Source organism: Pteropus alecto, unplaced genomic scaffold (genome assembly GCF_000325575.1).
Source record: "Pteropus alecto unplaced genomic scaffold, ASM32557v1 scaffold11, whole genome shotgun sequence".
Classification (NCBI taxonomy): domain Eukaryota; kingdom Metazoa; phylum Chordata; class Mammalia; order Chiroptera; family Pteropodidae; genus Pteropus; species Pteropus alecto.
Window position 1 is genome coordinate 8,269,508 of NW_006431956.1, and position 23,781 is coordinate 8,293,288.

A 23,781-nucleotide genomic window follows, 5' to 3' on the forward strand; every position below is an offset into this window, starting at 1 on the left:
GTATATATATATTTTGTGTGTGTATATATATACGTGTATATATATATACACACATAAAATATATATACACATAAAATAATATACATATACACATAAAATATTTTTTTCCCCAGCATCCTTCCAAGTTTTCCAATATAGAGCAATGTTCGCAGGAAGAGACAATTCTTTCCAGATATAGTTATCAATGGATGCATTTCGGAAATTATTTTGTCACCAAAGGACATTTGAGATGAACCATCCACACTCGACCATTGAATAACTTTTTGAAAGCAGCTCAAAGAGTATTTTAAGAGGGATTTCCTGGCTACCGTATTTTGGATCTAGGAGTATCAGACCTAGGTTTTGCGCTCAGCGTCCTGGAGGCAATGTGCCCACCCTTTTACTCCGACTGAAACAGAAGTGGAGCAGGGAGCATTTAGCTGGAGAGCGCCACGCTGCTCTCGTAGGGAGGTTGGTTATAAATCCACTCTCCCTGGAGGGTAGCACTCAACGTCCCCTCCCCCGCTCTTGTTCACACGAGTGGTACGATGATGACAAATTGCTGGGACATGACTCCCCTAAGCATGGGTGTGATGAATGATGTCGTTCAGGGCACGGCCAAAGTTTCTGCATTGTCGGTCTGCGGCGTGAATATTGGCAGTCCTCATAAACAGCCTCCTGCCAATTGTGGGCTCCGTGGTGCATATTAAATTCTCTGTTTTCACTCGTCATGGTTCTTAGTTCTTCACTGGCCTCTGTCTTCCCTCGAATTCACTCAGCTAATCTCCCTTTTGTTTTTTTCTGTTCCCCGCTCACTAAAAAGGTGGGGTATCCTCGCAGTCATGTTAAGTAAACATTGAGTCTTCACAGAAACTGTTAAAATAGTAATTATTAGTCCTTTTCACTAAATCCAGAGTAATAACAGCTTATCTTGCAGCAGCTTAATTGGGTAATTATTTAGTGTTTGAAAAGCACTTTGAAGAGAATATTGGTAAATATTGCTGCTACTTTAATGCTCTTTTGTGTAATTGAAAGTCCACTGCAACCACAAAATCCTCAGTGTTACTGTGTACCGACAACGATTTCTTTCTTAATACAGCTTACTGTTTTCAAAATGATATATATATACTGATTTCTGAAATATTTAAAATACTTTCATACACTCTCAACATCATCATGTATATACCATCACACTTCTATGTCTCACTACTACCTTCTTTATCCCAAAAAGTTAAATGTTATCAGTCTTGGTATCTAAAAGATCGGAGGAGATGCAAAGTAGGACCCCTGGCTCAGGGGTGTTTCACTTCACATATGTCCTGTGTGGTATCCGCTTAAGTTTTCAGCAAGCTTTCCTATTAGGATCTGACAAATCACTGCAATAATGATTTATTGACTCTGAGTCCATACAGTGAACTATCACCTCATTGTCATCAAAATCTGTCATAAAGGTTAGATTACATTGCATATGCCCGGCCAGCCCTGTCAACAAATATTTTCCCCATGCAATGAATCCACAGCCTCCAGGTATAATTAAAGGCCACGTTTGCAGCTCGGATTACGTGACCTCCATTACTAACTGTACTAGTTTGCTATGGCTGCCTTAACAAAATATCACGGGCTGGGGGACTTAAAATACAGATGTAAATGTGTTTCACACTTCTGGAGGCTTGAAGTCCAAGATCAAGGTGTTGGCAGATCTGGGTTCTCATGAAGCCTCTCACCTTGTCCTGCAGGTGGCCTCTTTCTCCCTGTGTCCTCACATGCTCTTTGAGTTGTCTGTGTCCGATTCTCTTCTTCCTATAGTCGTATTGGATGAGGACCTACCCTAACCAACCCGTTTTAATGTAATTACCTCTTTAAAGACCCCCATCTCCAAATACAGTCACCTTCTGAGGTACTGGGGGTTAAGGCTTCCACATATACATTTTGGGAAGGACACAATTCAGCTGCTAATACTGACCCACAATAATAAAACTGTTGTTTTGGGAGTTACTCTTTGATGATCAGATTTGAGCAACCAAGCGACGGCCACAAATCTTTGCAGGGTCCACTCAGTTTAAGAACTTCTCCTTAACAGTGCTTGGAGGAGAGCTTTATGCTTGTGACTTGAAACACTGAAGTAAGTGGACAAAAACTAAGAAACTCTAACCATTCAATGTACATCATCAGGTACACCTTGCTATCTGAACGGCTACCCAAATATTTGTTATAACAAACTTGCTCTCTGCATCAAAGACTCGCTATGACTAGTCCACATGCTGTGCCATCAGTGAGGGCAACCAGATCGAGAGGATGCTGTGTGGTCCCATCTCAGGACATCCTGTGCTCACACTGTTTAATAAATGTGTTATGCATCATTTGCATCCATATTATCAACCGAAAATGTCTAAGAATCTCTCGAGAGAGACGATGAGCCTAAGAAGCTAGAAAATCTCTTACAATTGGAAGAAATACTGGAAATGTGAAAACATGAAAGGCGTCAGTTTGACCATTGCCTGCCTATGTCTACCAGGCATACTGTGGTTGATTCTGGAAAGTTCTACAAGCTTCTGGAGAGATTTCAGTGGTTTGGAAAGCGTTATGATGCACCTTCAGACTTGAATAACGATGTCTTTGTAATTGTAAAAATATGTCTTTTGTAGTTAATAGCCAGAAATCCTTAGAGGATTGTTTTGTTGGTATATGAGAGGAGGTTAGTAATATTTGGGATAACTTGTTGACAGTTTCGAATGAGCTGCAAAACATTATTTTTCCCTTGAAAAACTGTTTTTCATTGGAATTTATTGTTGAAGCTAGGTGATGGAGACCTAGGGGTTCACTATACTCTCTCTGCATTTGTGAACTTTTGAAAATGTCCATATTAAAAAGTTTAATACATTAATAAAAGGAGAAATGAACTATATAGTCTCCTTTGATGTAAAATTTGATGCCATCACATTTTCAGGGCCATGTGCTTGCTTTGGCAGCCCATATACATTTTCAGGGACAGATTAAATTTGAATAATGTGGCATCATGCATATGTAAGAGAAGACACGTGTAAGTAGAATGTTTTGATTTTTTTTTTTTTTACTATCAACTGCTCCATGGAAAAGTATTGCTGAATCTCTTATCCAGAAAAGACTATGAGAGCATCTTTGCTGGTTTTGACCTAGATTATTTGACACATGTTTTTATTTATCGCTCCCCGGTGTATGACATGTCTATTACTTCGTGAGTCAGTGCCTTTCTACCAGTTAAAGAGCTTCCCAGGCTGCATCGTTTCCAAGTTCAGCCTTTAACTTCAGAGACTTCCCATTTGTTACTGCACAAATCCCTTTAATGCAGAGATTCAAGGAGAGGCCACTTGCTTCCAACACACACACCATGCCTCACTCATGCCTTCTGCCCGGTACTTTCTACCCAAATGTCCTCCACTGTTTCAAGAGGATCTTTTCAGGCTGACGCTGGGCAAGAAAAGTTCTCTGCTGAGTGTACTTCAGAGGAACATGACTGCAAACCTTTGTCTCTGCCTGTCCTGGCACCAGTGCCTATCCAGGTCCTTCCAGCTTCCACGCGTAGGATTAGGACCTGCCCTGGGCCTCACTGGAGAGTCTCACTCACATTTCTGCCTAAGTCTAAGGTCTGACGTCCATTCCCTCTTGCTCCCGCGTTGCTTTGAACTTGCCCCATTATCATTTAGTAAAGTCCATCTTCAAGGTGTTCCTTTTTCTTCCGTGTAAATATTTTGGAGCAACTCAGTGCATAAGTAGTGGATAATCTGCTATTTCGAGTACTGACGTTACTGAACCGTTGACTCAGAGTCGATTTTGATCGGGTGGGTGTAGTGGGAGGGAGAATGTTCTTGCAAATCAAGTTGCCGTGCCCCTTCTGACCAATTCATTCTCCCAGTCGTCATTGTCCGTTCCCTTTTTGTCTATTGGTGTATTTCAAGAGAAAGATCAAAATATGTCAAGCTAAGAGATCCAAGTCTAAAATGATCTCCATGGAGATTCTATATAGTTCTAGAGAGTCTTGCCTATTGGGTTTCATTTAATTGTTAGATTTAAAAAGAATATGCAGTTTCTAGCATTCAGGATACGTCTGCTACTACTTCACTGCTTTTCTTGCTACGGTGAGGTCAAAAGGATTATTTTTTACATTCTTTTGCTTTTTTCATGGACCAAGTCAGGATTGTAAAAGATTTTTATGTGGAATTTGCAGAGTGCATTATACAGGGACACTGTAGCTTGTTTGTTTGTTTGTTTGTTTGTTTTGTGAACCTGTTTCCACGTCTTTATTTTTTTATTTTTGTGTTAGTAAGACCTTGGCTAAAATATGTCTTCAGTAATTATTTGTGTATTATGTAGTGATTTTACAATGTGAGCATTATAAGAGAGTCTTTATATGTTGTTTCTATACAAAGAACGATGTATTAAATTTTAGAGTTTTATTCTATAAACACTGGAAAGCTTACTAAGTGGCTGTACTATGTCTGAACATAATATGTCTCTATCCATATTCTTTACAGCATAGAATATCATATTTATATTTTAAATCAACATTATTTAAAATGTCAGCAATTGATCAATAAAAAGTCTGAGAGTTAAAATTGGATAATAGCTTTCTCTGCCTAATTCGAAGTCAAGATTATATTTCTGATGAGTTGGGGGAATGTTACCCCCAGAACAGGAGTTCTTTAATAGGCTAGAAAACATATATATGTTTCAGAACATTATAGAGATGTTAAATGTCCTTTAATTTTAATAAACTAGTATAATATTCATCAGAATGAATGGATTAATTCATCATTCATTAATATGCATCCAGCTGGTCAAATTTGATTCATTTTCGTATCACCTTTAGGAGTGTTTGTTATGCCTAACTACTGCCTTTATTCTGTTTACTTAATATTTTTCTTTAAACCAACCCATTATTTTACTCAGCCTCATCCTAAGCAGTAATAGCCATGAAATCACAGGCTTACAACACTTATTGCTTTTTTCCTAAAACACGTTAAAATAAATACTTGTTTAAAACATCTTTAAATGCACATATATTACCTACATTGGCTTGAACCACCAGTGGGCTATTTATCCTACCTGCTTGAAAACACTGACAAAAACCAAGCTGATTATTGACTTTTTTTACTTGTCTCACCATCCACGAAAGAATAAAGTAATTCTCGGTTGTAAAGTTGGCACAGGACCACTTTCCAAATGGTTTCTGTACCTGCACTGTGATGACCAGGAAATGTTAAAACTGTGTATATGTGTACATATGCATACACATATATACATGCCAGAGTTAAATGGATTGTTTTAGCTGTTATTTGGCAAATAGCCAAGAGTTTTCATTTGTTTACACAGTGAACATTATTTATTTGAGGGCTAATGAAGCCATGCTAATTTTGCACAATTGTACTCTGATTCGTAATAGTATAAAGAGTGATAATACATAAGTAGTAATCTGGAACTTCTGGCTATTCTTTATTATATCCATCTATTAGTAATAATCGGAAGTTGAGAATGAGGTACGTACTGTCATATGGTTTCATAGAGTACGGTTTGCCTGTGGTGAGACCAAAAAAAGAATTAGTGTATAGGAAGAGAGCCATAGGCTTTACAATCCTTGCATAGGAATGTTCTGCCTGACTTTCTAGGACACATACGTGCCCATTCATTTAACATCTAAGCCAGGTGAACCGATGGAGGAATGATGCTGAGGGCATTTAGTGGTCATTTAATGCCTCTTCACACGGAGTCGTAGAACTTGCATCTAGAAGGGACTTCAGAGATCTGCTTTTTAACTCCTTTGTTTTATTAATGAGAAGATGGGCTCACGGGGTGAGTTGCCCAAAGATGCACTTTTAGCACATCAACTTTTTGGTCATATTTATATGAAGTTCTGGCTTTTCCTTCTCTTGGGAAAATAATGATATGTTCATAAGAGCATTATGTCGTCTCCTCTGTGTGCATTCTTCCCTTTGTGAAATATAGTGAGTTCACATTTATTTTTGGTGGCACTCGAGATATTTTATAGCTAATGACTATTGTTTGTATCAAGGAAACATTAACCTATAGTATCAGGAATGATGTCTGTAGACTTTAATACATTTGAAAAAGAGAGAACTATGCTATTTTTCTAAGCAGTATCAAGATATATTTTACATACTAAACAAAATTTCTGTTCTTATGGTTACTACTCTTGGATGCAAACATTCCAAATTCTTGGGTTTTAATCTGTGAGTATGTCTAATAACAGAGCAAATAATAAAAGCCGATAATCAAATGTAATCACAGTAAGTTTCGATATGAATTCATAGTGAAACATATATGAAATGAGTTGCTGTGAAGAACAGGCCCCGAACAGGCCAGAAAGTGTGAGTCTAACTTCAGAGAATGCCCTAAACCAGAACTCAAAGAAGACTAGGCTAGCAAGTGCTGCAGACTTTACCTTTGAAATTAAAAGTAACTTCTAAAGGAAGGACAGCTCATTTTGTTTATGCAATAAGTTTATATTGCTCTGCAGCTTGTTGGTAAAAGTAGCTGTGAGCACTTAGAGGGCATATCGTTATCCTCTTTGTGTTCCAATTTAAAAAATGTTATTACTTCTTTTTGGAATCCAAGCCACAGAGCAGCCCTAAGATCTCCCAGCCTGTACCCCCCAGAATGCACCGATCTGCCATAACCAAGAAGGCAAGCAAGCCTTTAATAGTCCCAGAGACACTGCCAGTTGTCTATTCTTCTGCTGTGAATGCCTTGAGAGTTAGGATAATCCCTTTGCAATTCTCTTGTGATGTCCCCAGAGAAAACCAGAGGATTAGAAGCCCCTCAAATAAACACAGTACCCTGCCAGTCTCTGCAGTGCGTGCCATTTGTCATGGACAAAGCATAGTCATTTTACACTGTGGCCTCACACGGGGGACGGGGTGGGGGGGAGTGTAGTGGGGGCTGGGCAGTGCCTTTCTGAGCTGGAGTTTCCTTTTTCCAGCTCTGGATCCGATGCTTCCAGAGCAGCTAGCTCTCTGCTTGGTCTTCTCTTAGCGGTCATGAACGAGGTCTGGCTTCCACTCTGCACTGGGCGGGGCTGTGGCTGTGTCCTCTACTAGCGTCTGCGGGGGCCTTCCTTCTTCCCGGAGTTAGTGAATGAACCCTGATGACACACACTCCATTTCTGCCACACAGTCGTTACGTTTCACATGATTAACCCTTTAGGGATTTACCAAACAGTCCGTCTGCAGGAAAACCTGGCTTGGTTGCTCTCGCATCTAGGTGACGCCAGTTACTTCACGGGACTTGGCCGATCCTAAGAGTCTTCATTGTGTTTATACCTATACGCTGCATATCATTTGCTGTAAATCTGATTACACTATAAACTCCTTGAAGACAGTGACCATGTCTGCTTTTTCTTTCCATACCCAGAGGGGGCTGGCCTTAATTTATTACTGTGCCCTGAGTCCTGAGCCAACAGACAAACAGAAAAACAAACCAAAACGAAAACCTCACGCCTATTGGTGAATAGACTGCGCTGCGAACTCGACTGCAAACCGCACTGACCTTTTGAGACGTGAAATGCTTTGCTGCCGAGCACCATATTTTTAAAGCTTTCATACAACAACGTGGCTCCATCACAATTAATCTTATATGGTGATGCAGTGACAGTCAGATGATTTCTCTGGAGAATCTATGCTAATACTATTAAAATGCTCTTACAATGTCAAAATGATTGCGCTGGAAGCATGTGGGGACTGTGCGATGTGATTATGATATTACAGTGATGGGCGATTACCATAGGAAACTACTAATTCAACTCTACAGGGACTTGCATTATGAAGCCATTATAACATGAGATTATAATGACACAATAACTTGGATGCACTTTCGCGATGTGGAAACGAAAAGCTAATTGGAATGCAAGTAGTATTTCCATTAAATTGTAATTAAACACTGAAAGCAATGCTTGTTTAAATTTAAGGCGGAGACATGCAACCCAGAAATGAAAACTGTGGGGAAGGAATGCATGCCAAGTGTAAGCCGAGGGCTGTGTAAAACCAGTGACAGCTCTGCTGTTTCGTCCTCACTAGGTGTGAAAGCTCACATCTCGGTGGCCCCCCGCTTCCTCCCTCCCCGCTGCCCCTCTAAGTAACCAAAGCCCTGGCTCTAACTCCCAAATCCATCACGTAACATTTCAGGCCTTCTTGTTTCCTTTTCAAAGTGGACATGATTGTACCTCACCTCCCTCAATCCGAGAGACTAAAATTATTTTTTTTTTTTCCATGAAAAGTAACCTTTTCAAAAATACAACAAAATTAATCCATGTCCAAAGTCAGACAAAACAGATAAGCGCAAGGGAGAAAAAGGAAAAATAAAATAAATTCCCATCCCCTAGAAATGCCCTGTATGAGTATCTCTAGTTATTTTCTTTTAGACTGTTCTCTGTGTACAGTATGTATTATTTTTTGCTTCAAAAATGTGTATTATACGATACTTTTAAAACATACTTATTCATTCTTCCCATCCCTCCCCACTGTAAGATCTACTTCTTATTCAGGAGAATCCAGTCGATAAGTTTTTATTTGTTTTTTAAAGGTCAGCTCAAGCTGGAAAGTTTTACACGTCACCCAGGACACTGTGTTTTACTATTAGGGAATAGTATTGGGCAGGGTTTATGCTCTGCATATATTAGTTACAGAATGGGTCCACAGTACAATTTTCCATTTCTGTTAGCAACGCCATGGGTAGTTCATGAACACTTCTGTTTAGGAATGAATGGTACACTTGAGAAGTCACAGAGTTGCAGTTTGTTTTCAACTGATAATTACTATATGGCTTAGCTCAACGTAAAGACAGGTTATGAAAACTGGGATGATTTAGGAGTGACTACACTTGTTAGATATAGCCCTGCATTAGCTTGTTCAGATGTTATAGGGACACACAATAAATAATAGATACTCCCTCTTAATTATGATTTGAAGTGGTTATTGCTCCTTGGTTTAAACATAGTGAAGATGAGTTTTTTTTTCTTGTTGTTATTAAGTATTTAGTTCTCACTTAGATATGCTGTATGCTTTAGAGTTATTTTTATTACCACTTCTTGCAACAACCAATTTAAGGAGGGAAGTCAAAATTACTCAAGTAATTTTTTGTAATTAGAAAAGGAAAGCACGGTGCAATTAAATGGCTTGCTTCATGTCACCCAGTGCACAGCAGAGGTGGCGTTAGCTTTTCTGGTCCTAGATAATCGTAGCCTCTTCCTTAGGCCAATGAGTGATGCCGCCTGGTGTCACATTAATGGACACCAGGATGACTTACGTGATGTTTATAGTAAATATCTCCGTGGTTAAGTAAAAAAAAAATTTAGAAAACAAACATTTGCCTGACGAGTTGGGAGACTGGGTTCCAATTTGGGCTATCAGGCCTTCGAATGATCAGGGACTCAGTGTTTGCATGCAAAAATGAAGTCACTGAATTCAATAATCTATCTCCATAGTCCCTTTCAGCTCAAAAATTCCGAGATCGAATAGCATTTAACATGAATCAAGGCTTACCTATTTTAATTACAAGTACCATATTATTTAATAAATATGTTTATTTTACTACTTGAAAACCATTCATCTAAATTCAAAACCATACTTTATTTAGATGTACTATAATTTGACATGTTTTAGCAGATTTATGAGGTGACTTAAAAATGTTCTTTTTTAATTTAGGAAATTTATTAACATTATTAAAGTTGCAGATATAAACTAATCCAAAGAAGAGATTAAAATTATAGTCTTCTGGTATACCTGTAATATTGTGGAAGTACAGTTAGAATTACAATGAAAGGAAGCTTTTGTATAATTATACAAGAATAGAGATAGTTATGTTGAATAATATTTAAAATATGTGCTTTCTGTGAATTCTTAGGAAGCAGGTGATAGAAATGATTAAGGTATCAGATTAAAATATGGTGCCAGACAAATCTTTCTAAATCTTTTAAGGCACCTTATTTTTCATGGAAAAATATACAGGAAATTATATCCTCTTTATATAGAAATGCATCTACATGACTAGTACTTAGTTAAAAATATATTTGGCTGTAGGGAATTTTCCTAATTTTGCAAGGGTTTTTAATCTGGAGAATTTAGAATTCTGTTAGAGCGTGTGTTTGTTTGTTTGTTTGTTTGTTTTTGTCATCTCAGACTGGGAAAGAATGATTATTGCTCTATGCCACATGCAGTTATTACAGATTTGCCCATGACCTCATTGTAGTAAATCAGTTTTCAGGAGTGAAAATAAGCTGTTCACTATTTTTAGTACATTAAATACTGGTCTCTCTCAAAAAGAGGTTTCTGTGTCAGGACTCAGCAACATTTGTTACCTTGTTGTTATTAAGTATTTAGTTCTTCTTTTCTAGCTCCGTTAACAAATGCTATTTTAAAACAATTTTTCTCAAGCTGGAAGATCTACAAATTCTTAACAAAATTTTCAATTTTGTGTTTTCATTTTTGTGGTCATCTAAACAATTCTAAGCATATTCTGGGTCGATGTAATCATCTGACAACCACATATTGCCATAGGATTTCATTATTTGTATCTCTATCAGTTTTTCAGATGTCAGTGATACAAAATTATTACTTAAAACAACAGCATTAATTTTTTTAATGATTTTTTTTTTCACACTGGAGTCTCTTCTTCCCTGGGTGCCGTCACTGTGTCACTAGGATGTCGGGAGGTGGTTATGTTGAGAGAAAGGTGTCATAGTCTTGTATAGTGGTTTGGACTCTTTCATTTCCTTTACAAAATGTAGAGTTGGTTTATCAACCAGGCCATGCAACTGCCGTATGTTTGTTTTTTCAGAGGCTGGCTTTAGAGTCTACTATCCTAATGGTAGAATCAAGGGGCAGGGGCTGTTCAGTTTTCTACTCTTCAGTTCTGTCCAGCCCTGCAATTTGCACTGTGTCTTCAGCAGAACCAGCTCTACTCTCAATACAACCTCCTTAACACCGGTGCCCACTCACCTCTCATGACCTGAAGCTCGGGGGTGTGGAGAAGGAAGCTGTGGGGAGACCCCAGCCGAGCTCCTGAGGAACCAGTCAATCAAAGCTAAGGGGTTATACATTATGACAAATGGGGATGTTTGTCCTGTGTTCTTTTGCAAGAAAAGAGTGACATATTTTCTTTGGTGCACATTTTAGGTGCTCTCTAATAAATGTTGGTTGACTCTCAAAGGAGAAAACCCGAGAGATCACAGTTTTTATACTATTTTTAAGGCCTCCCAAGAGATGCTTGCAGAGCCTACAGCAGTGTATTCTGCCTTCAGTGGAAATGGAAGCCCACCATGCTTGTCTGAATCATAACCCTATTTTCTCAGTGGTGAAATGGAAACAATAATAATAAAAGTGGATTTCGTCCTATGTCCTATGGTTCAGTCTTCTACTTGGTTACTTTTTGGTGACTCACCTTCTGCTGATCCCTCGCCTACTTCACAGGATATTAGGAAATTTAATTAAAGTGTATAGAGTACCTTGTGCTCTTCTGAGAAACACATAGCATTCTTATTGTAGATAATACTTTAAAATTCCATAATCTCTTGAAGGTAATGAAACCAGCAATATAGGAAGTTGGGGCTTCAGTACAGTTAGAGTTTTATGAAAACACAATCTTACAGTGTGATATTAACAGTGGTCATAGTTGTGAGTTCGAGAGTTCAGAGTCCAATTACTGTGAACTTTCTAATTGTAAATATTTTGATTTCGTTTTCTCCCATGCATAAATAACGCATTTAAGAGGGCAACATGTATTCAACTCGTGCTGATTTTAGTTAACTTTTGAGACCTTCCAATTTTGTTTTCAAACTTTGATTGTGAAAAGTACTTTATACAGCTATCATTGTAACAGTTTTATAAGTTGGGGGTGGCGGGGGGGAGAAAGGAGACTATTCTTCCAGGCTTCCTATGCCCTAGAACAATCCCTGAGGAACCACGAAAAGCACTTTAGTTTCCTAACTCATCTCCTGGTCTCACATCCCCGGCATTCGGCCTCACACCACCCATATAACCACCATCCAAATTCAGGTCTCATCCTCTGGGGCCAGCCCATGAGTCAGTGTTTTCCACCACAGACCTGCCCCACAACCTGAGCCTCTACAGACGGCTTACAAACCCTCAAACATGCCCTTCCTTGTTCATGCCACCAGAATGCCTGCTTGTGAAAATCCCCTTAATGTTCTGTGGCCTAGCCTAAACGCTGCCTCCTCCAGGAAGCCTTCCCAGTCCCTCCAGTATTGGTGAATGTCCGAACACAAATCCCCCGAGCACTCGCTTTGGACCTCTTTTCTAATGTTTACTGCACTGTTTTATATATAGGTGTCCCAATAATATATAAAAAATATCAATCCTGCATTGAATGCTCATCATGTACCATGGGGTACAGGGCTGGGTGGGGGAGGGGGGCTCTTCAGCTTCCTGGGGCAAGATTGTTTCTCTTTCATCTTCGTTTCCCATAGTATCCTCCTTCGGACATAGCAGGTCCTCGACAGGTAACTGTCACACTGAACTGAAATGTATTCAGGCGAAATCTGACTTCTTTACGTTGCCTTACTTATGCTCTGAGAATTTAAGGCTCATGCTATTGCCCTTAAACTCATAAATCAAGGCAGCTTTTCTTAATATGTCAAAAAGAATAACAGTAGCTGGTCACAAGCCTATAAAGAGGCCAAGATGCTCATGAAAACATCAGATTGCTTTTGGCTGAGAGGATGTTCCGTCAGTGTGGATATGAAGGGTGGGCAGAAGGAAAACTGTTCATTGGTCGAACAGACACCTACTAAACACCTGCTTCTTGCCGACTGCTGACATAGCTCAGAGTTGGTGCTTCTCCGTGTGTGGATGGAATTAACGTGGTTATCAGAACGAAAGCTAGTTATACGTGAGACTCATCTTCATTGAGCGTGGCTGGCATTTCTCATATAGGCATCCAGGTAGGCAGCAGAGCCTGTGTGGCAGTCCGTAGAACAAGGCAAAGAGGACCAGATGCAGGATGGAAGAGGTTCTAGATTTCTCTACAGTGACTCTCGGTCGTTTTTCTGCATGACCACCATTTTTGACACCAAACGGGGTAGGCCTGACAATCTAAAAGCAGGTACATGGCACTGATTCTTTTAAACACTAAGTTAGTCAAGCAGGGGAGTGAAAGTCAAGACTTTTCAAAGATGGTCTACTGTGTGGTCTTCAAAATAGAGAACCTGAGATGATTTTGTGGGAAATAACTTTTAGGTACATAGTGATTTGGGCAACTGAAATGCTCTCTGTGATTCAAGGAAGAGAGTTTAAAATTTTAACTGCCTTAGAAAGAAATTTGTGGGGATAGTCTATACAGTTAAAAAATTAACCTAAGAGCCATTATCCAGCGTTACTCCAGTAAATGAATGGCTCCTGCTAAGTAGTAATTTTACTAAGTATTTTTAGTTTCTGATTTATAATTGGCCCCTACCAATTCAGATAGGAAATAACCTTGAAGATAAAGCCTTTTGCTGTTGTTTTTATATGTTCAGGAGCCTTATTCTTATATAATAAGTAAATATGAAATAAGCAAACAACATAATAAGTAAATTAAAAATAATAAAAAATAATAAAAAGTACTTGTATTCCTATGTGGTATTGTGTTGGGTGCAGAAGAATAATCTAACATGGCAGGTTTACTGTCATCTGAGAGCTTGGAGGATGAAGATACAGGAGAGCTGTAAAATGCCTTCAAAATCCATAGCCCAGAAACTTTTGGGAAAATATTTTCCAGGGTTTTTAATAATTTTCAGCTGTTTTGACTTAGAGAAATAATGCGATATGCCATAAAAGGGGTGTGTTACGATCTCAGAATTATCTATGGTCAGAAATACATTAAATACATATTGCAGGACAATTTTTTAGCCCTTTGCTAATAACTGCTAACCGGTTCTTCCTTCCTGGTCCTGATTCTTCTTCCAATTCTCATTTCCTTGCTCCTGTTTTTAGCATTTGTTTTCTTCGCTGTATGTGTCTTTGGTGCGAGTGACCTCAAATTCTTTGTGGAATAAAGCTGGATTAAAACAAGCAGGCACATCGGTGTTAATTAAGCATCCACTATGTGCCGGGCACTGCACGGGGTTGGGGGCTGAGAGGCCAGACAGTGACTCTGCCCTTAAGAAGCTCAAAATATAATGGAGAAAGACAATAGTGTAAGAGGTGAGTTTTAAGGTTAAATTTGAAATGCTGGGAGAAAGCCTAGAACCAGCATCTTACCCAGATTGCTTGAGCAAAAGGGTTGCGGGGGCAGAGTGAGAGTGAGTTGGGTTTGTAAGCTCAGAGCAAAAGAGGCAGAAACACATTCAAAGACCTGAGACCAGTGCAGACATGTTGAGTCCAGAGAAGGACAGGGAGTTCAGGGGGTTCGGGGGCACCAGCAGGCTTCAAGGTCAGATTTGTTTCTCAAGGTTGGGAGGAGGACCGTGCAAGAGACATGTCCGGATCCGTGTTTTAGAAAGAGCACTGTGTACGCATGGTGAGAAAGGCATGGGTCCGGGTTGGAAGGCCTTACTCTGATCCATCTGACAGATGATGGTGGTTCCAACCCAGTGGCTATGACGATGAAGAGGGAAAGACGATGTAAATGCTCTGAAAGTGTTGGGATGTGTCACATTTAGAAACTGAGTACGTGTGAGTGAGGCAGGAGTCTTGGATGAAACTTGGGTTATTTTGTTACATGCGCAGTTGGGTAGAGGTAGTGTCGGAGAAGAGGCAGAGATTGCAGACCACCAGATTCTGTCCGAGGACTAAATATGGTGACCTCTACGAGTCGCCGTGGGCTGTGCTTGGCACGTAGTAACTACCCGATAAGGTGGCTACTGTCGTAATCGTAGGCTAAACTGGTCTGATTTAATCCCAACAGAAGTCTCTGTGAAGTGCTGCTCATCATCAATATTCGGCATGCTCTAAGCAGACCCAGGCTCAAATTGTAGCACTCCAGCTCTGTGACTCTAGAGAAGTTTCTTCACTTTTCTTGGCCTCAGTTTCCTCAGATAATATCAACCTAGCAGCATGTGAGATAAATATAAAATGCTTTGAGTGGCACCTGATACATGGTAAGAGCTTGGTAAATGATAGTTTACTGACTGAAAGGCACCATTATTGGCTCCCAGCCTCCAAATGAGGGTGGGGGTTCTCTCTCATTTATCTTTGTATCTCCCATAGGCCCTCGCTGCCTAGCGGCGGGTCTTACACTTAAGGGATGCCCAATAAATATTTACTGAATCTATGATAACTGTTTTTCTGATAACTTGTCAGAGGCTGTTAACACTTGTGAAAAAAAAGTTCTTATGGTTTTGTCCTTATGCGGTCTATCTGTATTTAAAATTTATTTTCTTTGATACTTTTTTTTCACCTATTAAATAAATGATGACCCATACTTTATAATTTCTGACACCTTCCTCTGAAACGTCTTCTTGACAACCCCCATCCACATACCTAACCCCACACAGGAGTGTATTCGATAGGGGAAACTTGGTCCTTGTGTGGTTTGACTGTGGTAAAAATTTCTCGGGCTGCTGATCCTTTGCTAGAATTCTCACTGCCCCGGGACTTCCACGGGAGTCTAGATCAGTCCATGAAGGGCTCCATCAAACGGCTTGAATTTAATCAAAGAGAACCACAGCCACTACAAAGATGTGTAGTTTGATCAGAAATATTTGCACACAAACAATATCAAATCTTGGGCATAACTGGCAAATTAGCAATTCTGTGCCGATAAAGAAGGATTGGAAATAACTCTGGAGTTCATAAATCTTTGCCTGTCCGTGTATTTTAGTTGGAGGGTTCAACATCTATTTTACATGTGACATTGGTATGAACATCAAATAGGTTTATGCTGGTTACACTGAGCTTTTCCCATTTTAGTCCCTTTTACTAATTATAAATGAAATAGATAAACATAAAAAGTGAAAATACATTAAATTGCATTGAAAGAAAAAAGTATTTATCTTTGCTCCTTTTTCTACCCAAAGACACACATAACATTTTAAAAGTTCTACTTTAGCTCTACATATATGTAGATACATACACTCTCCATAAGTTTATAATAATTGATTTTTCTCATGTTATAATAAGGGCATTTTCCTCTGTCATTAAATAGTTTTTGAAAATATTAGTTTAATGTTTGCGTAATGTCCCACCATATGTGTAAGCAGTCACATATTTTAGGCTATTTTGGTCTCTATTCTAAATAATGCCATAATGAAACTTTGTGTATTAATATTTCTTACACGTGTCTAAGTATTGCCTTAAGATAGACTGGGAAAGTAATGTTTCAGGACTCTATATGCATACTGCTAAACTGCTTTTCGGAAAAGTTGGGCAAATGCGCATTTTTGCCAATGTTGAAGGCGGATCACCGCCTTCACTGTGGTCTTGCTTATCTTCACAAACCAATCAGTGAACCAGCTGGATTTTTTTTTAAATTCATAATTGACAATATTATATTAGTCTTAAGTGTTCCCCAAGTGATGCTTTCTGTTGGGTCCCCACAACGTGACCACTTCTGTTAACTTTTAGGACTAAGTTGCCATTTAAATAGACAGTTTTTTTCCGGAAGCGTGAACCTAGATTTCTATTCGTGAAAAATTCCAGATGGTTATTTGATGCTTCCTGTGTTTCAAGTGCAAGTTCCTTAAATGTGTTGTACATTTTAAATATTTTTATTTCTTAGCACTGTTCACACAAAACTGACATCAAGCTGGGGTTTATCTGGAAGCATTAATTCCAAATAAAATCTTCGTTACTTGATATTTGGACATTTGGACAGTTATGTGGAATTTGGACGGTATCTCATTATGTTATAGCTTCTGGAAATTATTTTTTAAAAAATACATCATGCTTCAGGTTTTGTTTGTAGGCATGAGAATTTTATGTATGTAGCCACTGCTCTCTTCATTAATCACTAAGAACATGTAATTTAAACTAGACTGTGACATTTGTTTGTATATAAAAGAAAAAGTAATTATTTGTAGGATATTTTAATCCAATGGCATTTAGAGTCTGGTTCTACATGTGACATACCCATTTCACTAGCAAACGTCAATAACAAAAAAAAAAGGAAAATTTTAATCTTATTGAAACTTCAGATTTATAGTAAATCTTACTTTATTCATTTTATAATGAAACTTTTGGCTCTTTGACTAATTTTTGTAAGATTTATTTTATTTTTCTAACTTGAAACCTCAAGTCCCGTAAGTGTGGCTGATTATTCAACGCTGGTCTCCACACATTCTGGTTATCTCTTGCTGTGTAACAAACCATTCCTAAAATACCAGTTTTAAAAAAACAACCATTGGTTACCCCCCATAATTCTGCAGATGGGCCAGACTCTGCTGGATTGACTATAGCTGGGCCTGCAGTTATGCAGGCCTGCAGTTATGTGCAGTTATGTGGATTTCTAGGCTGGGTTAGAAAGTTTGCTCTAACTCAGTTTTCTGATCCTTTCACCAGGCTGAGTTCAGTGAGCACCCTAGGGTAACTGGGAGACTCTCTGTTTCTCTATGTGTTCTCATGGTCTCTCCTTCTCCAGACTTCCTACACTGCATCCCGAGATTTTCCAAAGCACAAAAGCAGAAGCTATTTACAAAGATTTGAGTCCCAAACTGGCATAGAGCATCACTTCTGCCTCCTTCTATTGGTTAAAGTGAGCCACAGGCCCGCTCAGGTTCAGCGTGGAAGGGGGCTGCCCAAGGATGTAAATGTTGGAAGGCACAGTTCACTCAAAGCCATCCAGGGAGACCAGCTAACACACTGTATGAAGGGCATTCTTTTAAAAAGGCATCTCCAGTCTCAGTTATCCACGGATAACCAGGACCTCCTATAGCGATAATCACTTCCGTGGGTCATTTCCAAAAGCCTAATGAGTTGCGATGTCAATCCTAACAGTCAATCTGGTTTTAATAACCGCAGGCCTCATATAAAAGAATTAATTCATAAGCAAAATTAGAGCCTCCGTTTGATTCAGAAACTTCATCCACTTATCGGTAGTTTTTCTTCTAAAGGACAAGTTTAGGTTCATTTGCCTAAGGGTACTCAGCAAGTATTTGGAAAATGATTCAAAGTTTAGTGTGTAGTAATTCTGAACATTTATAATGTAGAGACTGCTTTTATGTATCATTTTGCTTGTTTTTCATTCCGAATCTTATGCAGTAGATATTACACCAGTTTTCAAGTGAGGAAATTAACTCATTGTAAGTTTTGAAATTTTCTACAATCGCACAGCTGGGAAGCATTGGAGCAAGGACTCCCAAGTTCAGGGTTACTCGCCCACCTAGAGTTCTCATTTAAACTTCGAAGAATCTAAAACTTAAATTCACATAATGTCTGCATCTGCTTCTCTTTCTCTCTCTCTCTCTCTCTCCCTCTCCCTCCCTCCCTCTCATGTACCTGTAGGTGTGTATCCACATGTATATAGAATATACATGTTAAAAGCCATTCTTTTAGTACAGCCTTCACGATAGTTAATGAATGAAATTCATTCTCTCATTACCTGGATATGTACATATATACATGTATATAAAATATGCATTTTGAAAACTATTCTTAAAGTATAGCCTTTGTTGATAGTTGATGACCAACAGAAAGTCAGTACTATCCATTTCAAGTTAAAAGCTGTCATCTGGAAGTCATCTAGTCCAATCCCTTCATTTACAAAATGATAAAACAGGCTCAGAATGGTTAAGTGACTTGCCCAAAGTCACACGGCTATTTAGCAGAAGGGCCAAACCTGACTACAAACCTACTGTTCTTCCAACTAAACCAAGCCCCCTCAAGAACAGCCTTCCAAATGAAATCGTGTAAGGAATATAGATATTTTATATGTTTAAAACATTAATTTGTGATTTTACAGGACTTAAAAGTAATAAGCTCTTTGATGACTAAGGACAGTTAAGGGCCAGCTATGCAATTTGCTCAGAATAGGAGACAGCCTACTGCTCAGAATCCATGGAAAAGAACATTCTTTACAGTTAAAGCTGAGAAATAACTTCAGAGTGGAGAGTTCTTTACGAAGAAAAAGAGGTTGTAACTGCTGTGCTGAGTAACTCGGTATGTATTTCGCTCCCAGGATTAGATGTGAGTAGCAAAATCGAGAAATGTACGTTAAACATTCTCACAGTACTGAGTGTGCAAATTTCTTCTGAGAATGAGCGGAGCTAGATCTCAGTTTTCCAAGTGAAGGAAAACATAAAGGTCAGTCCTGCAGACAGCGTTCTGACAGCACTGCGCTTGTCCCAGCTCTCAGATGTTACTGCGACAAGCGGTGAGTAATGCTGAGTAGAGACAGTGGGTTTTCCCTCCCCCGCCCTCGCTCTCCTTCCTTCCCCTCCTCCTCCTTTTCGCCCTTTCTTTTTATTAAGGAGAAAGTATTTTCAGTTTGTTGACTAAACAGATACATTCAAGAAGCCAGTACAGTCATGAACCACTTCGCGACAGGGATACCTTCTGAGAAATGCGACGTTAGGACAATTTCAGTGTTACGTGAACGTCATCGAGTGCACTTACACAAGCCTAGATGGTCTGACCCACTGCACACCTCGGCTGTGTGGCACAGCCTGTCACTCCCAGGCCACTGGCCTGCACGGCACGTTACTGCACAAAACAACACGCGATGCCATCAAGCACAAGAGAAATGATGCGATCGAGAAACGCGGCCAACGCGGGATGTGTGAGGCCACTGCCAGCATCACATGGCACTGTTTTACAGCACACTTAAAAAAAAAAAAAAATTAAGTAGAAAGAGCACACTCTAAAATAACGATGAAAAAATACAGTAAAGAGATAAGCCGGTATCGCAGTCACTTATTATCAAGTATTCTTACTCCATGTAACTTGGTGTGCCACACTTCTATGCAGCAGCTTTGCAATGGCGTCCCCTCAAACCTGAGTGACGTGTTGCCCCACCACACTAGGGCGGCTGTAATGTCACCAGGTGACAGGAATCTTCCAGTTCCATTACCATCTTATGAGACCGCTGTTGTGTATGGGGCCCACTGTTGACCAAAACATGGTTATGTGGTGCATGGCTAGTACTATTGATCAGAGTGTGTGTGACCTGAAGGGCTGGCCAGTTAGCACAGGGTTTGACTAAAGAGCCACTTAAGCCACAAGCCCAATGTCTTCAACTGAGCAGCCCAATTTAATGTCAGTGATTTCTGACATTAAAAATGATTTAAGTGACTTATCAGTTTAGGTGAACTGGTCTCGTCAAGGAGTGCAGGACAGGGAAGGCTCGAGCTGGCCCGGAAGAGGGCGCCTCCTCCAGGCAGGCAGACCCCTCTGTGAAAGCCTTTTTCCAGGAGTGTCACTTCCTGGGTACATCTCTGCCACCACCTGGAATTTGGAAATATCCCCAGGCTGTTATCTCTCACTTCCTTAGTCAAATAGGAAGAAAAAAAAGCTTGGGAATGAAACCTGCCAGTTTCCTCTGAATACAAGATACAAGCTGCTCATTTATATCTCTGAGTGGTTTTATAGTTCTTCACAGTTGGAAGAACTAGCCAGGTCCCACTGTTGCTCAGTGCACTGAAGTGGCTGGATTTCTTTCTCTTTATCCGGTGTGGTTACTGACTTTTTGGACAACGTTTAATATGAAAAGTTATAAATCTCCATGCAGTAGAGCCACGTAAGTATCTGGGCAAGGGAAACATGGTCATGTGTCACCGTCGTTTGGCCATTGAGCCAATGCCATTTGAGAGAAGGCATGTCACAGGCTTGAACCTGCACATGGGGGGGAGTATTCAAATGAGCTTTCAAAAAATATTACGTGGTTTTTTAAAATATTTGGGTCACAAATTTGACATCAGTTTTAAGGGCGGTGTTCATAGAATACCACCACTCTGTGAAGTGACCCATAAAAAAATAGAAGCACTCGCACATTCTCACCGGCCGGCACTTTTTTCTTAGAAGTCTACGTACTGGGGGGAAACTTTATGTTATGGCACCAGCAGGTCCAGTTAGAAAATGCCACCGGCTGTTCCTCTGACTACTTCCGTTTCCTCACCATCTCCACCGCTGTCATCTCAGACCAGGCTGTCACACGCCAGCCGAGCAACACCCATCCAACCCTTGTTCTGTCCCTTCTCCAAAGGGTTATTCAGGTCGTAGCTCCTCCCAATGCCTTCCCATTGTTTATTAGTCAGAGTTTGATCAGGGAAAGAAGAAACCGTGAGCGAAGTGGACTGAGGGCTGCGTCGTGAGGATCACAGCTAACGCGGTTGGTAGGGAAGTGAACCGGAAGTCAGCTCAGCAAACACCGACTTGCCCATTCGACCACTGCAGCAAACACTGTAAAGAGGGACCTTCAGCCAGGTCCGGGACTGAACGCAGCAGGGGCAGGAAAGGGACATAAGTCCGTGACACAGGGAGGACAGTATTCTGCATTGAAGAGACATTCCACTCATTCACATGTAAAATATCTAGGAAGTCCCACCCTCCGAGATGTCCAGTGTAACCGAGATGGATAGTCAGCCTCGGTAGACAAAAGTCTTCAGCATGATGGCCGGGATGAAATGGCTGTGGCAACATCTCGGTGAAACTAAAGTTGCCCCTAGTTTGTCCTCCCACCACCAAATCTCCAACGATTTGGCAAATTCGCTCTATGTTTTGTAAAAAATGAATTCGTGCGCGCATGTTCAAAAATGACAAATACCACGTATTGTCTCTGGTTTCTAGCTCCGTGCTGTAGTACTGTTCTCTGATCTTCTTCTTTTGTTTTTCTTTTCCCCTTCAAAGTTCTATGTTCTTTTTTTGATTCTGCACCCCTGGGAATTCGAATGGTTTTTCCTGTGACCGCGCTGTAGCTTGCGGACCGTCCTCAGTCTCTCGATTGCTCCGATTCCACCTCTGAAGTATGACAAAGCTTTGACGAGTGTGTTCACAGTGCCCATAGTTATCCCTTTTCCCACCACCTTCTGTGTGTGCTAACGCTGAGAAGTTTCTCATGGATTTCCTGCAAAATGCTCGGAGCCTGCTTTTTTTCTGGGAGTTCTGCCAGGCAGCACTCACTGTCCATAACTGTCCTCCACGTTCTGTGAACCCTCGTCCCTGTGGGGGGCAGGCCATTCATAGCCCCCAGCTGCAGAGTGAAAGCACCTTCCAGACTAAGTGTGGACCGTGTATGCTCCCCAAGCCACGGAGGAACCCCGAGCTCTACCAACATATTCCATCCCACTACCAGACGCATTCCAGGTTAGACCCGTGTTGCCTACAGTGTGTTCTTCAGTCTTTTCTTATCCTTTAAGTAGGGGTTGCATTGTGTGTGATCACAGGGAGCACCCCACTAGTTCTGCCCACGAGCATTTAGAGGGATTTCCCAGAAGACGTGACATTTCTTAAATGATTTTTTTTTTCGCGTGAAGACTCACAGCGACACTGCTCTTTCAAATGTATGTCAATTAAATAGGCAGTTGGGTACTTTTGTAGTAAAAGAGATAGTGTTTTGCCAGTTTGTCCAAGTTTCTGGCCCCCGGTGACTCTCCAGAAACACATCTGTAAGACCATCACTCAGAAGGAAGGAAAGAGCAGATGAAGCCCCATCAAAGACTGAATCGATTATTATGGGTACTGTGAGTGCATCAACCGAAGAAGGAGCTAGCTACGCAGTCCTTGCTCTCAGTCACAGCGAAGAGTCCGTTCCTGGACACCACCAGTGAAAAGTATTGCCCTGTGTGTACAGCGACTGGCAGCTACACAGTGATTCTCTAAACAGAGGCCATCTTCTTCCATCATGGCCACCATGTGAATTATTTAGATGTTGGACGCTTGGCTTGCCAAAGAGTGCTATCAACCAAAAACGAACAGCCATGCTAGCTACAAGTCCAAAAGTTCTCTGTTCAGCAGTCTAAATCGATCATTTACACATCGTGAGCCAATATGCATCACACACCTGAGTTCCAGACAATAGCAGAGGCTTGAGGTAAACTGGCCTTTAACTCAGTGCTCCCTTTTCTCCAGCCCCGAATTGTTTTCATCTTGCCTTAGGTATACACTTTGCTCATGACCAATCTGTCCTATACCCAGGCTCCCCCAAATGATCTCTCTAATCAACCACTCCCTTTGAAAAGAAATAACCTGGAGACACGTAGTAGTTCCCACAACAAGCATAGCAGAACTACTGTTTGTGGAACGTCTGCTATGTGCCAAGCACTTTAACAGTTTTTTTTTTTTTTTTTATTTGCGGTATCTAACTGAATTCTTATGAAAGCCTAGAAAATGTAAATTGTTATTCTGACATACAGATGGGAAAACTGATGCTTAGAAAGTCAGAGAAGGCCTTCAAAGGGATGTGGGGAAAAGTGATTTCAGACTGTCTTTTCAAGGAATAGTCTGAGAGCTTCCAAAGGCACTTTCCCAGGCAGTTTTTTTCATTGTCCTCTGAATGTGTCTGGCTGGAGCTCGGTGTGGAAGGAGCACCCTTTCTGGGGCTGGTTTTGTTCTTGGCCACCTACAGTAGTGTCTTTTTCTTTCCGGGTGAGATCCCTTTATTTCGGAAAGGTACTTTCAAATGCAAGTGCTGGAATCGGGGTTTCTTGCTGTTAATGATGGAAACTTGGTGAAAACTTAATTTGTGTTACAAATGAAAGTAAACAGAGGATAAATAGAGAAGTATTTACTATTTTTAGAGATAGAAGATTCAATTTCAATAAATCATAGTTGCTTTCATAACTAAGAATTTTTGCTTTTATTTTTGAAGTGTGCCCTAGACAAAATAAAACATCTAGAATAGAGAGGTTTGTTTTTTTGTTTTTTTTGGCTTTTCTTTTTTTCATTATTA

General features: G+C 40.2%; 1 long non-coding RNA gene across 1 annotated transcript in view; it reads right to left on the reverse strand.

The window, feature by feature from the left end:
• LOC107195323 overlaps positions 1–23,781 on the reverse strand; it is a 435,673-nt gene that overhangs the window by 375,195 nt on the left and 36,697 nt on the right. The window lies entirely within an intron of this gene.